Source organism: Sylvia atricapilla, chromosome 1 (assembly GCF_009819655.1).
Source record: "Sylvia atricapilla isolate bSylAtr1 chromosome 1, bSylAtr1.pri, whole genome shotgun sequence".
Lineage (NCBI taxonomy): Eukaryota > Metazoa > Chordata > Aves > Passeriformes > Sylviidae > Sylvia > Sylvia atricapilla.
Window position 1 is genome coordinate 84,690,927 of NC_089140.1, and position 17,935 is coordinate 84,708,861.

Genomic DNA, 17,935 nt, shown 5'->3' on the forward strand with positions numbered 1-17,935 from the left:
AGTTTCAGGGAAATGTGTATAGGGATTTTCAGTGCATTTCTAGTGTAGAAGGAATTTTCCTTCCTTAGCAGTATTTCTTTCCCACAGTATTGACTAGGAAACATAATTTAGGCTGTATTACAGATTCCTCCATTTCCTAACCTCCAGTGCATACATCTGGTGGACACAGGGGTGACAATAACATATATAATAAACAAAGGAGAAGTGACCTGTTTAAATTTCCTTCAGTGTGACTCTTGAGTAAATTCATAAATTTGCTGTTCAGTTTATATAGGTAAGAGAGGGAAATAACTGCCTGAAAATACTGTAATAATGGAAAAGCTAATTTAAAAAACTAGAACTGAATTTAAATAAAATCATTCCATTTAGGATACAAAATTGGCTATACTTTCATTTTCAAATACTGTAAGCTAGTAAGAACAGATGTGAAGGGCAAAAAAGTTGATGCTGGGGATCTGATTCCTGTACTATACATATTTCAGGACATTTGCTTCAGACCAGCTCTGGAGAGTTTGCATATACTGAATTCCTCCTGCAGATGGAGTATGTTTGCTTTACTGCTAAAGACCGCATTCCAATTCCTCCAAGTTTCTTCATCCAAAAGGAATCCAGTTTGTGTGCTTTGAGGCCAATCTGTGATGCAAACCAAAAGATAGCATAGGGACCAGATGAAGATATTCTTAGATCAGCAGATATTTCAATTAAAACCATAGGCAGGCATACTACAACTGATTGCATTCAACTTAATATGCAAGTTGCATTGTTAATTATTATTTTAGTAACATTGTTTGAGTTTTATGGAGTTACATGGCAAGGTTTTGGTAACAAAGAGACTGCAGGATAACCTGTGTGGGAGGAGCTTATGGGCTGCCCTGTGACAGACAGCAACATCTGGCTCCACAATGGACCTAACAGAAATTAGCAAGAAATTAAATGAATTTTCCACATATTGAGCCTCTTTTGCCCATGAAGTAGTTGGTAAGTGATATTCCATCTTCATCTTGGCCTGGGAAGCTTTCTTATCCTGTTTCTTTCCTCCCTCTGCCCTCCATGAGAAGGAGGAGTGAGTGAGCAGCTGGGTGTGTATTTGGTCTTTGCAAAGGCTTACCACCCAATTATATATAATTATTTCCTGTCTCATTTGCATTGGGAAAAAATGCAGAGAAAACAGGAGAGAATAAGAAATAAAAGATAGGCAGTTCCCGTGCTGTGAATGGCTTATATTTTAACAGATATGTTTTAATAGGCTTTATATTTTAATAAGTAAGCTAAAGATGTGTCCTCCTAAAGACTGATCACCTCAGTCAATAGACCGTCATTGTGAAGGAGTGTTTTACCATGGCATTTCAAAACTGAAGTTACAAGTAGTCCTCTTGAGGTGCCAGCCAGAGAAGAAACTGGTTGACATACTTAGGTTAATGGCATTAGCTTAAATATGAAGTCATGTGTTGTGTTAACTCTTTCACTCTAGAATGAAGAAACTGCTTCCCTTGGAAAGTTCCTTAGATTTCTGAGTCATCTCCTCCTCAGAAGTAGTACAGATGTGACTGGTACCTTGCCAGGTTGTTTCTTCTCCAAACAAATCCCTGCAGTCCTGCCAAATGCCTCAGGTCCTTGCATCTCCTTCTCCTCTGCTCAGCTAGTTCAGCTTCTGCCACCCTTAGAGATCTTTGGTTTCCCAAGGACCACTCGAGTTTTATAGGAACTGGACAGCTTTGTTGGGTGCTAAGGAAATTACAGTCACTAAAAGTCTTGAGAGTAAGAAAGAAACATCTTCCTGGAGCTGGCCAGGATCAAGATGGGGAGGACCCAGATCTCCCAGAGTTAGAGACACAGGAATCAAACCTTAGAGGTCAATCTATCTCACCTGGATGCTTTCCAGCAGCCTTTTATTCCTTAAGACATCAAGGAAGACTTTGATCCTCAAAAGATGTCATTAGGTGAGAGAAACATGGCTGAGTACTAGAGCCTGAGAGTCAAGTGTTGAAGACAATATCTACTTCGTGCCCCAAGATTCATGCAGGAGGGTCAGATAGGAAATTCATGCTAAAAATACTGTTCAGAAGATGATACACAAAAACCTGAGCCTTCATGCCAGACTTTTTCCATGGATTTCCATGAAATTCCTGCTCCAACAGAGATCAGGAAATTTCAGAGTCTGTTAGTGAGAAGACATTTCTAGTGAATGTCCACAAGCTGCCAAATGGTCAGGAATCACTTTGAATTACTTCAGCACACTCTTCTCAAGAAGATTCTCAGGGATGCAGCCACCCTCAGGCCACAATGGACAAATGACAACGCATTTGACATTCCCTGTGTAGGAAGAGTACATGACTGATTGCCTCCTTCTGTTACTGTGACACTGGCAGTGGCTTTTTTCCTTCAAAGCTGGTGCCTTGCCAGTGATGAATGGTAAATCAGGCTGCAGAGGCTGGTCCCTAATACGAGAAGACTCCAGCTGCAATCTGTTCATATGGAGATATTTTCTGAAAGGCCTATCTCTGGTTAAGCAGGATGCTTTCTCTCAGGGACACTACAGTAGTTGTTGATGGCAAAGCAGAGGAAGAGCGAAGGAGACTTGCACTCCCAATGTGTCATCCAAAGCACAGAAACAATCAGGTGCTTAAAATGACTGCTGTGGACCTGCTCCACATTTCTGCAAATATCACGGTTCCTAAGCAGCAGATTTTGTGCGTATGCTAATAGGCTGCAGCAGACAAGGCACTTGGGACAAGTCAGACTGGACCATATATCTGCTAGGAGAGCCTGTCAGGCAGATAGAGGGGCATGGACTGTAGGATAGCTGGAGAGGTCAAGTTTTCTCCAAGGGAAGCACAGAGGGGGCAGAGCTAATGAGAGCAAGAGATGGGCCGAGGCAATGCAGATGTAACTGTTCTCAAGCTGCTTAGCTGGCAAAGCTGGATTTGAACTTGGCACCGCAGCTGAAGTAGCAGTATGGAAGTGGCCTACGGTGCTCTAGGGAGCTTCTGCAACTTACTGAAAGGGAATGAGATTTGAGCAGATTTTCTATTTTATGCCTTCTCTAGAGATGCTCCATCATCCCTGCCACAGCTGGTTTATGCCTGTGTTCATAGCAATTATAAGCAAAGAAAATGCTGCTGATTGCAGCACTTGGCAAGTAAATTCTAAATACTTCCCAGGAAAGAAAATCCCCAGTTCCTTTTAGGATGCCTTCACTTGCATTTAAAGGTACTCTAAGTTGAACACAGTGCAAAGACGGCTTCGGGAAATGTTAACAGTTTGAGAGAATGCACCTAATCTAAGTTTGTTTAGCAATTATGTGTCTCAATCTAGGTACAAGTTAAGAGAAACACAGGCTTTAAATGGGCACACGAATAAATTCTGTGGTCTCCAAGACTTTCATCTGGGAAATAGATTTAATTTAAGCCATGAAGGGAAAATTCTTGTAGGAACCTCTCTTTCAAAGACGGTTTGCGGAAAGCTGACAACACAATGAGCCCCCGACACCCATTCATCTGCAGGAATTCCAGGCATCCCTGTATGTATCATGTGCCTTTAACACAGTCCTTCTCCTCTTGTCCCCTTACAACAGTAGGAAGCCCTCAGTTAATCTTTCTGGTGTGTTTCTTCCTAGATAAAGATAAGACTCAAAGAAAACAGAATTAATTTGGAATTCACTTGGGAACCTGCATGAAGTTCTGCTCCAATCCCCTTCCAGCCTCTTCCTCTAGTTCCTGTTAGGTAGTCACCAGCAGGTGCAGGATGCTGCTTCTGAGTCCTCCAGCCCAGTGTCTGGTCATCTAGGGTGGGCACGAGGAAGGATTCAGAGGTTTTCACTTCAGGCACCTTAATGATCCAGAGAAGCTGACTGGGAGATGGCCTGAACTTCCTCTGTAGTCAGAGGGAGATGCATCCCGTGGAGAGCAATTCAGGTCACCTTGGTTAGGTTCATGCTCTGAATTACTCTTTGGAGGAGCCCATCTATCTTCATTAATTACATAGGGAATCTAGGAAGCTTATCATGCTAATGTAGGTGCTGAACTGTGGTGCCTGAAATAAGGCATTTTGAAAATCTCCTTTCTATGAGTTCCTGGAATCTTGTTTCCTCTGCTGAAAATATATAAGGCTTCACTAATTAGGGAAGAACATTCAGAAAGAATTTTAAATCTTTTTTTGTTGCATTTGACTTTAAAACAAAATCACTGTCACATTTTAAAATGCTTTACTTAAGAAATGAATGTATAGCGTTCCCACACACTCATGGCAATATGCAAAATCACTGCTGATAATGAGGGCATCACAGCTCATTCCTATCATTGCCTTTCATTTTCCCATGTGTCTGAGCTCCACAGTTACTCAACTGTCATATATATAATTTATTAATGCAGAAAGTCATTAAAATGTAATTTCTTCATCTATTTGTTTCTTTCCTAATTCCACACTATTTAATACTCAAAGAAATTCAGCAATGGCTGGTTTGATTTTCCTTAGTTGCATAGATGCAGGAGTTTATATCTAATAATTTCTTTATTTAGTTATTTTCTTATTTTTATTTATATTAACTTTGTGCACTACTTTCTCCCCTTTTAATTTGTTAGCTGTTTATATCCTCTTATTCCTTAACATGCATTTAATATTGTGATTGATTTTTAGCTTAAATATTTTGAAAAGTGTTTTCTCTGAAAAGAGAAGCATTATGTGTGACATTTCTTTAACTTTTTGCAGATGCTCCAAGTGTATTACGATAACTCTGCTTTCTTCCTGATTTAAGTGTTAAAAACGTATGTCTTCAGGTTTCTCTGTATAATTATTGGAATTGTACCAGTAAGTAATGCTAATGCATTAATATATAAATAGAAAAAACTGAGATTGCTGCAATTCATAGATTTTTCAAAGGATTAGTATGATTCTTTCCCCTGGTCTTTGATCCAAAAGTTGGGGAACCTCTCTTGCTTTTCTTTGTCTTAACAGGCTTTTAAGGCTGAAAATGGATCATCTAACAACCTCTCTCACGACTTTACAGCTACATTTATAATAGGGCTGGCTATCACCTTGGTGCCTCATCCATCTTCACATTTTTCTCCAAGGATGGTAAATAGCCAGAAGCATTTAAGGAACACTGTCTAAGAAAGCTTTGCACAATATTCCCTGTACTCAGCAAGATTTGTGACATTGATTTCAGTGGTCTTTGGGTCAAGATGGATCTCTTAGCTTTGAAGTTAGCAGAATAATGTATTTGGGAAACATGGCTTCCTCTAGCTGATTGACTGTTTGAGAATTTTGAAATGAAAATTTTACACAAAGCATGCTGTAGCTTCATATCAGAACAATAATAAGTAATTAGTGAATGAGAGATATTGAGCAGATGCAGGAGTGACAAAGTTTTTCACTCCTTCCAGTGAAATGGTAGAAACTTAATGTCAACGTATGCGCAAATGTCAGGAATTTTAGAGATTCTAAGATGCCAATACTGGGTGGCCTTGCCAGGACTAGTGCAATAATCCTGGGTCATCACCCCACAGCTATTGAATTGCATTAAAGTTTTTTGTATGATTCTGTACAACAAGCTGGATTTCTATGATGCTGTTATACAAATGCATTGACATGTTAATAAAAAAAAATTCAGACTATTGTGATGTTTAACCTGGATTTAAAAGGAATGACTATTACAATGGTGTGAGAATTGTTAACCCAACAAATCTGTTACCATAAATACACAAGGAATATGACGTTTATAATTATTGTGTTTCCTTACAAAAGACAGTAGGGTAAAATATGAGTATTATTTTCTCTTTGTGTTTCTGCTCTCTGAAAGTATTTTACCCTTGCTAGTTTTCTCTGCTCTCAGTTTTATGGAACAGAAAAATGTGTGCTCTATAAAAAAAATATGAAGATTTAGCTTTGGCTCTTATCTTTTAAAATTTTATTTCACAAAGTAAACCACTTTTTCTTTTTTTTTTTCAATATAGCCCATATTATTAGTTAGTTGTAAATTATATATTTTTTTAATATTTTAGCAAAAATACAGTGCAAATACGGATTTCTGAAAAGATTTTAAAAAACCTTGTTTTTCAATGTAATGGTGTTTATTACAAATTTATTTGTACAAAATTTGTTGTAAATGGGGTAAAGAAAATCTATAGATTTCCATGATCCAAAATAAAAAAAAAATATCAGTGGTGTCTAAATACCTGGTCCTTTGGAAACACTCTCAGGAAAGTGAATAAAAGCAGATGACAAAAATTGTTTAAGTGATTGACTTTTTATCTGGATATTATTTAAAGGAAATAAAATAAATTATTGATCGATGTTACCTTGTCTGTCATATTTGTTGCTCTGAGTCTTAGAAAAAGAATGGTCTCATTAGATTAAACATTCATTCATTGGAGCAGGAGTTGAAAAACAAAGGTGTAGCATTCATGTGCAATGAGTCAACAAGACCAAGACATTTAAATGAACTGAGGATATGGTCCCACCCTATGTTCTGCACTGTTGTATAGAACACAAAATGAGGAAGTCAGAATACAGTTCATGTAGAATGTCTCAATTGTTTTTAAAAAAGAAAATTTTGATGGCAACACAATTAATATTTTATGATATCAGGTAGGAATATGTTATCTGGTTTATATGGAGGAAACAAAACTAAATAGTTAGAATGCAGAAATGCAATAGAGTAAAGAATATAACACTAAGTATCCTTTACCTATATGGTGACTTTCTGCTGTTCATGAAGACGAATTTGCTTGGTTTATAGTGACTAGAAACAGTCAATGAGGAATAACAGAGACAAAATTGAAATTTCCTCTAATGAAAGTGGTAGAACTTTCTCCAACAGCTATCCTCTGCATCCATGGTGTTGAGGCATGACTAGGAAAGGACTGAGAACACTGAGAACATCAGAATGTGGCTGACAGTATCAAGTGATGGCTTAGGATTTTCCTCCTTACTTCAGAGTTCTGATGGAGTCTAAAAACCTACATTAATGAAGACCACAAAGAAATACATATGCAGAATAGTCCCAAATGTGGCAAGCTCTGCTTTTTTCTAACTCAAACTTCAGCTGTGTGCAAGTTTTCACTAGCTGTGTAACTAATAATGGCAAAATAACTCAATATCATTAACTTTTCTAAAGGCTGTGGTGGGATTCATTAAAGCCAGAGTAATATCTTTTACCCATTACATCTCTGTGATATGCTGGCTCCATCTCTTTCAGACAGTGTTGAAATGTCTAATAATACATATAACCAGAAATAATATTGTTTTGGCACTAAAGATACTGCACAAAGAGTGATCATGATATTGATGGTAATTTTAGCTTTGGTTATTCTTCTACCAGGATTTCTTTAGTCCATGGAGGTTCGTAACGCTCCAGGAAATGTGCCTTTTCATTTTCTTAAGAAAATATACTTATGAATGCTCTGATAGATAAATGTGTGCCTTGTGTATTGTTAGCCCCAGGATGTCTTGAAGGAGTTATCCATCTCAATGGGCTTGTTCCTGGGAGACAGATATAATTAACAATGGAACATATAAATCAACCAATAAGCTCACTACTGTAAAGAAAAGCTAATTTCTTTTTGTTGTCTTTTTGAGCTTGATTCTTAAAATGTTAATTTTTATAATAGCTTTGAAAGAAAATTTCAGGTGAGATTTGCACAAAAGCTGTCTCTTTATGTTTTTCTTAATGATGTTACGGACCCAATTCATCTTCCAATGCATCCCTTTGGACTGTTGCTTTGGCAACCTGAACCAGAAAGATTATTTTAAAAATTTAATACTGTTAAGTAATCTGTCAGATACATCTACAGCAAACTCAAAGTCATTGTCATCATCTTCTTACCTCCTTTGCAAATATATTCTCTCCAGTTTTCTTACTCATTCCTTTGCAGATTAATCTGAACTTAATGTTCCTGCACTCTGAATTGGATATATACGAATTTGGGCTGAAATGAAAAGCACAGGTGCCCGTCAGAGATGGATCACATCTGAACAGGCAGCTGCCAGCTCACTTCTCTGTGTAGAAAGACACATGAGCAAGACTTTTTTTTTTTTTTTTTTTTTTTAATATATATATTGGAAACTTTAAAAATTTCCTCTTGCCTTACAGCTATCCCTGTGTGTCTGGCCCTGTAATGCTCAAAGTGCTCTAAGAAAACTTGGAAGATTGGTGTTGCCTGGAATAACTGCAGTCAGGTGTCTGGCATGAGTGAACAACTGGTGTCAGGAAAATGGAACCTTTTCAAAGAGTATCCTCATATCTTGCAGTTTACCTGCAAAATTTTCACCAAGTGCATAATTCTGATAAAGATTAAAATCAGATGTTTTCCATATAGAATATTTCTTCAACAATCTGAGTGAAGTTTTCTATTGCTTGTGTTTTAATCTCAAACCAAGACTGGAATTCCTAGCAGGTGTGTGCGTCATAGCTTATTGAGTACTCTTTCCATAAGACATTCAGGTGATGTATAAATGCCTTCTGCAATACCCAGAGAATCCATTTCTTCATTGCTGCTGAGATTTTCACTCAAAGACCCAGAGAAAGAAAAAATCAGAATTATAAATTAGATTGATTAGGATCATGGAAGTGTTGTCACCTTATTTAATGCAGTTCTCTCACCTCATTAGAATACAGAAAAAAAATAGCATTTGATGAACATTCAGATGCCAGGAAAAATATAATCTGGAGGACTTATATCATGACAATGTTTGCTGAAACGTATTTGGATTTAGAGATTTTTTATGTTTTGTTAAATTACTGCAGTTACTGTAAGACACAATATATATAAAGGGCTCATCCAGCAGTATGAATAAAATGACAATTTGTTAAAATATGTTATGTTTCTATTTTGTCACCTCATGACTCTCTGGTAACTGGGATACTTAGCTGGGATACACTGTCCTGGTTAGAGAAAATATGAGAGAAAGCTATGTACTAAGAAAGCTTAGTAATAAGCATGCTTCAAATGACTTCAAGAGACTTTGTATGCCTTTTCATGCCAAAGACAATTTGAGATCCTCAGATGAGAAAATGAATGCTATCTACAGTTTATCCAGAGAATTATTGTTATTGAGGAATAATTGTTGCTTTGTAAATACATATTTATAGGATAATTGATGTGTCTGGTAAATAATATATGATATGTTAATAACATTAATTTCCACCATTCATTTCTAAATTAGCTATATGTATTTAACAAACTTAGTTCTGAAAAGAGCTTAATCACCCATGGGCAAAAGGAAGATTAACTTGAAACAACAGGATACATTATGCCTTGTTGTCAAAACAAGCCAAAACAAAATCCAATTTATAATTTTCCTTGCTAAAGGAACTGTCATTTATGCCTTCACAGAAAGAATGAAAAAATCTTTGGGGTTATGAAACAACAAAAGCCAAGAATATAAACTACAAATTTTAAGGAAAATATAAAGAAAATAAAAGGAAGAAAATGCTTCTTCCTTATATCAAGAATATCAAGCTATGAACTACATGAAAAAAGTTAAATACCTTTCCTGTCACAGACTAGCTGAGCAACTCTGTGTGCAAAACTATGCAGTATAAAGGCAGAAATATGAATAACTATAATAATTAATGTTAATTATTTATCATTGACCCAGTAACTTTCCTTGTAAAACAAAACATTGATATAGAAAGTGAGTCAAACTGTTTTGTCACAGATCAAGAAGCATATTTTTTTCTTTTGTAGGGAAGAAAAATCAGTTCAATAGAGACAAGAGTAGATTTCAATGACAGGAGGAATCTCTTCTGGGAATATTTGCATTGGTGAACTTGGCTAGAAGACATACTATGTCATCCTACAAAAGGTATACTCAAATGTGATTTTAGGATGGAGAGGCCTGGAATGCAAAATTGTTAAATAAGCAAAATTAAGATTGGCAAAGAAGAAAGTAAGTAGAAAGTCTGTAATATTAAAATATTTACTTTTTATTATAACATCAAGCTCACTATAGCCATTACTGCATTTACTTTGCATAACACAAAAGCATCACATGACATGGCAGAGCCAGGCATCTCCATGAAGAGTTGAAAATGAGAAACAGCAGGTCACTTAATATATTTCAACCAAAAGAGAGAAAGAGTGGGATTTCCCAAGGCATGCGGAAGGAGAAGAAGCAAATGGAGAGTAGCTGAAAAACAGCTCTGGATGAACACTCAACACTGTTTCACACGATTGTTAAGCAAGAGATATGTCTAAGATCAGTGAAAGATGAATAAGTTGGACAATTGAAAATGAACAAGACCCAGACAGGGAAAACTCAAAATATTATTATTATTATTAATAATAATAATAATAGTAATAGTAATAATAGCAAAAACTATAAATATTTTGAAGAAAGGAACAAAAAACTCTTTATTGGAATAAAAAAACTTCTGCACCATCAAAAGTGCATTTAAAAGTGTTAAAGCATTTTAATTTTTGAATTCTTTTCTACTGTCCTTTCATGGAATTATATAATAAGTTTGAAATGCCTTTAGACAACCTCCTCTAAAAAGCTGCTGTATTGTCAGCCAACAACCCACGTGTTGGCCTGAATAAAAGCTATCTCATAGTATCTTCCAGCACTCAGAAAACCCAGTTTAACTTAGCATTCATTCCTGCTTATGCAAAACACAATACAAAGTAAACTCACCTATAAACCAGATCTGAATGTTGTTTACTCTTGCTGTCCAATAAATAATCCTAATAAATTAGTATTCCTGTTTGTAGGAGGTAGTCATGTTAGTAAATCCATTTAGGATCCTGTTCCCCTCAGGATTAAATATGGTGATAGCAGATGGTATCCAAAAGTGACGTGTGTGCTTTCAGCTCTGGGTTGGGAATAGTGGCTGTCACTCCACCAGGGCTCCTGATTGTTCAGGTGAAACAGATACCACTATGGTATAAAAAAAACTCTCACATTTAAAGCTACTCTCTGGACTTCAGTAAAGCTAGAGTAGCATTTAATCTTGTGCTGCCACTCTCCAATGTGAGGCACATTTTTACCTAAATTAGTGGTCAGACTTCAGACATGGTTCAGAGGAAAGTCACAGAGCAAATGATAATTCAAAGATTAACATGTTAATGACTTATTTCCTACCAAGTTGGATGAATATTGGGCTGATGATTTTTGAGTTTTTTTCCAAACTTTATAGATCTATGGTTCCATTCTATAAAGTGTGCGTGCTCCCAGTTTTAAATGGAGTCAAGTGCTGGATTTCTTCTCCTGCTACTCAGGATCCGTGACAACCTCTGTAATTAACAAAGATTTGGTAAAAATCTTTCTAACAAAATCAAATCCTTCCCTAAAATTCTTATTGCATGTCTTCTGAATGCCTAAGAAGCACAGAGTTTCTACTGGCTGTGGTGGTTGGCATGCACTGGCTCTGCCTGGCTGTAGTCCTAACACAGAAACACCATTTCTGTGATTCAGGTGCTCTGGTACCCATTTCCACCATGTCTCCCACTACATATTAAGTGCAACAGCAGTCCCCAAGCATGTTGGCAGGAATTGTGGTGACTTTGTGGTGACTGAAGTGCCTTTACAGCACTCCAGTGCTGCTCCAACTGCACGGGGTGCAGGAGATACCCTGGGCTGCAAAAGAGAATTAGTTGTACTCTGTGCATTTCAGAGATTCCTTGGCCCATAGATATCTATGCCACAGGAGAAAGGTATGTACGAATGAGACTGGGAAATGATTGTGTTTCCAACAGCCTGCACAGTTGAACTGGATTGAATTATGCCTATCACAGTTGTATTCTGTTTACACAGTCTCCAGGGAAATTGAGATCTTGGTCTTCAGCTGGGGGTCCTCAGATTGAAAGAAACAATAAAAAACACATAATAAAGCTGCAATTTATAGTCTCTGGTTTTAAATTTTAAATTCCCTGAAGGGAAGATTGCTCTTTCTGTGGTTCATAGCATGCTGGACTAACCTGTTTCATCCTCAAGGGTGGTGGGGTAAAGTTCTTTTTTATCGCATTTCTACAGCTCAGCATCGATCACTCAAAGGTTTTTCTTTTTAGCTTTGTTGAAATGTCTGTCAAATTTTTAGGATTTTTTTTTTCTGCAATCAAAGATTAAGAGAAAAAGAACAAATTCACCTTCACAAAATGAAAAGCTTTCAATATTTTCTTTTCGTCCCAAGCCCACTACTACCTTTGCTTCAGACCAAATAAAAGAAATTCTGCAGTTCATGTTGCCAGAAGTAACTAGTTCTGCAAACATTTCTGTAGCTGACCAAAGAAATACATGTTGATGAACTGCATACCTAAGAGATTTCCTCAATATCACAAGAACGTCTGTAGGAGAGTTGAAACAGAAGTGTAAAGTGCTGGCTGCAATTCCCACTTGCACCTTATCAAAAAAAGGAAAAAAAAAGAAACCAAACCACCAAGCTCTCATTCCCCTTGATATGAATCATTTGCCTGCTATTTTTGAAGCTTTTCTTATTTTAGCTGTTTTGGAGACTGAATGTCTTTTTATTGAATGAACTTTGCTGATTCAGGTCAGGGTTTTATTCCCAAAGTACTGTTTCCTATTCTCTCAAGTAATGCATTCAGACAAGATATAGCCTCTGAAAGCTCTTTTTCAATGTGATTGAAATGCAATTTTTTAGTGAGTGAAGCAAATGTTTGGTGTAGTTTTGTGTTATATTTATGTATTTTACTTGATTTTAGTGCTTGGGAAAATATAGAATTTTCTTCTTTGTTCCTTAGATTTTACAAAAAGCAATAAAAATATATGCTTCAGCTCACTCCATTGTGTCCCAAAAGAAAAATGTCCAGGTTCTAATGACCAGTGCAATTAGTCAGACTATCTGCAGTATAAAATATTACAATGACAGGACATAGTTCTTGACATTAAATGTGTGCCCATCTTTGGATTGAACTAAAACAATTTACTCTTATAAAAGAGATAAAAGGACCAGGAAATCATGGACAAGCATTTTTTATGTGTTTTTCGAAGGTATTAATTTCTTTCTATGGACTTTGTGCAATCTGGATACCTTGGGATTTTTGTTTGGTTTTGATTTGGTTTTTTTAGTTTGTCATCGTTAATGGAAAGTAGAAAGTTAGAAAAAGGCTTCAGAGTGTTATAGTCACATTCATCTTTCCTCCCTTTCGTTAAGTGTTTATAAATGTGATTTTGACTTCTCTTTATGGATAGCAAAGGCTGGACAACCCCCAGTTGCAGCCAAGGGAGAAAGCATAAGCAGGGTCTGGCTGCCCACTTGCTTCAGTAGAAGAGCACAGAGAATGTGAACTCTTGAGGTGCAATAAGGGCAAGTAGGTGGAAGGTGCAGTATTGGATAGCTGGGAGAGAAAAAACACTGGTCCTGATGGGAACTTTATACTGAGGAACATAATGACAAGAGACTCTATGTACTCTGTTGTTGAGGAATTTTAATTGTATCTCTTGAGGAGAATTAAGCAACTGTTTTTGCTTAAATATAAGCAAAATAAAATAAATTAATATGCATTGGAAAGAATCCTATGGCCGAACAATTCTACAAGGAGCCTGCAAAGACGTGTTAAGAGCCAATTCCTTGAATAAAATTACACCAGCATGAGTCCTGAGAAGTTGTGTGGGGCATCTTTAACCAACCTCTAGTATATCCCACAGCCCCTCTGCTGCCTGAAGGTGTCCCCTGAGCCTGGGCCTCTGAGTGCTTGGATTCCAGGATGGCCACAAGTGCATGTTGAGGCTCTTTCTGATCTTATCACCGAGGAGACTTCACTTCCTTATAAGAAATATGTTCTGTCCCTGGCATCCCTGCTTCCAGATAGTTTAACCCTTTCTGCAGGTGGGCTGCCTTCCCCTCCATGTCAAATCATTCCAGAGTCACAAACTATCACCAATCACCAGGTACAATTTTCAATTCCCCTTCACCACCTAAACGCAACTATAGGTGTTCCAGGCACTGGGGGAAATAAGGCTGTCTATACTTTCTGAGATATTGAACACAAACTCTGTTTGAGCTGCTGCCCTAGCAGAGGCACACTACAACAGAAGTCTCTCTGCATGCTTGTGGTCTCTGTCTCCACTGCTTTCTGCATGAGAATGGGTGCAAGACTCTGAAAACAAGGGTGACATTGTGGCTGGAAGAGGGAGAAGGAAGAAGTATCCATTTCTTCAGGGGAAAGCTCAGGGAGTGATGGCCATGCTCTCTTTAGACAGATGTGTATGGCCCATTCACAGCACTGCACAGATAGACACACCAGGTAAAATACCTTATGATTCACAATGACAATAGCTATAAGAGCAGCTCAGTAGCCTTGTTTAGCCTCAAATATTGCACTAAATGTCCCATTCAGACTCCAAGAAAAGAAAAGTTTTGACCAGAGTCTTGAGACATCTCCCAAAAATAAGAGGACATTATTTTGGCTGAAATTTGTTTTTTCCTCATAAATGTGATTATAGGTTCATGCACAAATATGTCCCCTCCAGAAAGCATTCCTATATGCAACTCATCCCTCAACTGCCTCCTACAATCAATCTGGTGGAAAGTGAGAAGGTAGATGGATGTGCCCAGCTGACTTTCCTGTCAGATTGAAATGATGGCAGACAAAGCTTGGGTTTGATCCCAGGTGCTGAGCTGGTGGATAACAAGTAAATCACTGCATTCATCTCCTTCACAGCTAGCTAGCTCAGTCCAACTCAGCACAGCTCAGTACGACAATACAATTCAGAAAAAAATCTCACAATTTCAAGATGCTGCTCTAAAGGTGATGCTCATAATAGAAATCCTGTAGTCATGAGAAAAACTACTCCATACCAATAGTTATATGCAACAAATCCCATAAACTAGGGATTCAGTCACAAAATCCAATGTCGTCCAGTGTGACCTGGATTTCCACTATACTCTTGAGATATGGGAATAAAGGGTTTAATTGTCCAACTTGCTGATCACATACGAAGAAGTGCTGAGTATTTGGTATTTACTAACTCCTACAGGAATATATGCTATCATAGAAATCCATAAAATAGATTTCTGATGATGTCAAATAACTCAACATAAGATGCTTTTGATATTGTACAGAACTTTAAAGATGTCTCTTGAGTTCTGTCTCATTTTGTACTAAAAAAAAATAAAATACTTGTACAAAGTTGATTTTTTGGGTATATAGGACAAGGGTAGGTGGAATACAAAAAACAATGAACACATTTAATTAATTTTGCATTTGCATATATGACTTTAAATCTCTCAGTCAAAATACATAATTCCTTCTTTTTAAATTCAGCTTTATATTTTGTAATTCCTACATTAATGTTTTCTTTGCTATTCTTAGAAGAAGATTCATGAATTGGTCATTGTTTCCTTGTTGTCTTCTTTTAAAGTGCTTCTTTTTGTATAATTGCCTTGCGTGTGTTGCAACAAGTGTCTCCTGGTCCCCTGGTCCCTTTTCTCTTTTCTTGTCTATGACTGTCTTTTAATGCTCATGTTCTGAACTGGATTTTTATAATTATGAAATAGCAATGACTCTCTTCCTGTACCAAAAGCAGATTGATAAATTAGCCAAGTCATTGAAACTCAGATCACCTGAAACAGTAAGAAAATTTGCTTTGGATTTACTTTGATTAATAAGGGAAGGATGAAGCTGTTTTTAATAACCATAATAAAATTCTTACAGGTAAAGTAACGGCTCTGATAAAATTTCTGAAATATTTGCTGCTCCTTTTTCCTGTAGAAACAAGCCAGGGTCTCCGCTTGTCTTAAATAAATTCAAAGTGCTTTCCCTTTGACATCTGTGTGTTACTTTCAATTGAGTGTTGATATTTTTTCAGATTTTTTTTACTTTGTCTGTAATTTCAGAGGAGAAAAGCCAGAACTTTTCAGCTGACTACATTTGTTTTATCAGCAAACATCAAAACACTGTGGCTTTTTCACTGCAACCTGTTAACTAGTCTTCACAGACAAAATGGAACTGTGGCAGAATTAATTCTAGTTTTGTGCTATGCTGCACAGCAGCTATAAAATAAACTGTGTTAATGTTTATTATCTGTTTTGTGGTGTATTTAAGTGCTTGTTAACATTAGAAAACATCATATGTGTGCACAGAAATTGCGAATTTAGGTAGATGTAAAAGTGTACGTTGTTGAAGGGTTGCTTTTGCTATTTTCACTGCCTCCTTCACCCTTCTAAAAATTGATAAGGTTGTCCCACAGGCTGAGATTTTCTTGCAGCTGGCACACAGCTCTTTTTGTGAACTGAGAGAAATGGGAACAGCAGGAATGTTTCACCAGCAGACAATGACCAGGGCTCCCAGGAGCTCAGTTTTGGAATGGCATTCAAACCAGCAGACCACCAGCTGTGACTTAATAATATCAAACTTGAGGACTTCCTTATTGCATCCTCTGCAGCTAAAAGGACCCTGGCATTACTCTGCTGCCTTGTTCCTGGCACTGTTGGTGGGGGGACAGCCACATGAGCCAGGACTGAGTAAAAGGTGATTGCTACTTAAAGACATTGTAGGAGTTTTTATAAAGGTTGAAGGTGGTTTTTCTGCGTTTCAGAGAGAATTCCAATGTTATTGAAAATTTCTCAGTTTTCCTTTCCATTATCTGATAAGTAAAGACTGAAGGAAAAACAAGACAAAATGAAACCATTTTTAAAATTATAGTTAATTTAAAATATCGTTTCAGATTAAAAGAGTTTGTTAGTTCTTTGATGCAATAATTTTACTAAAGAAAATAATTTTATTAAAGAAAGGAAGGAGAAGGGGAGGAGTCAGGCAGAAATGGAAAGAAGTGAAGCTGTATTTATGTGCATAAAGATGCAGAGTTTTCAGGTCAGTAACGGAATTTTTAATGTTCTTTCAAGAAGATGTCATTTTGAAAATAGATGTTCAGTGGAGAAAATAAGCAAGCATTCATTATTGTGCTAAGAAGTTTGGTGTACTTCTATATTAACCCTTTTCTTAAAGCTCTCTCTGATCTGCAAAAACAGAACAAATATAAATTTTTTAAACTTAGATATGCAGGCTCAGTTCCTAAATTAGAGAAAGACTACAGGCAGATAGCTAGTTTATATGACTTATAATTTCAAAATTATTTATCTGAATTGTGAACTGTGGAATTTATTACTAGAGAGGCCAATTCCCCTTAACTTACTTTCTGTTAACATCAGCTGTGGGTTTGTCTGATGAAAAAGAGGATCAGTTCACAAATTCTTCTCTATAAAGAAAAGATGATAAATTCATAAAGGCTTTCAGTTGGAAAGAACAGCTCTTCTGTGTTTTTCATAGCCTTCAAACACAGTTCACAGTCCTTATTTCATCACTGCTGTTTTCTCATAATACCATACTGCTCAGATACCACAATTCAGGGAGAAGTAGTGACCGGAGGTTTCTTACAGAAAAGGGAAGAAGAAAGCAAGAGAAAAGAAAGATGTAAACCTAGCACGTAAGATTTAGCAATAAAATGTTATCAGGTAAGTATTTCCAGATCTTGTAGGGCTAGGTATTAATTGGTACGGCATAATTTTATTTTGTTTCTTAGTTCACTTTACCTAATTATCTGCTCCAGTAAGACAAAAACACTCCCAGAACCAAACAAAACTCACTATTATAAGATGAAAAAGTTGAAAGAAAAGAAGTGTCTGGTTTTCAGAAAAAAAATTAGCATCTTTGTGGGTAATATGGTAGATGCAAAAGTGAAATTTATCCAAAACCAAGTCCAAGAAACACTTTTAACACTGTATTTATATCAACAGGTTCCAAGAGCCCCTCTTTTCCTAGCTTATATAGAGAGAAATATCAAAGATTACAAAGAAAGGAAATGGTCTGTTTCTCTGATTTCTGTTTTCTCTGATTTGCATGCAGAACAGCTATTCCATTTAATGAGACTCACACCTTGCAAGATGCCTTGTTTCTTGCCCTTAATGGCATGTTGAACTGAACATGAGGATTAGTTCTTTGGAACAGCTAATCAACAGTTGAATACAATAGTTTTG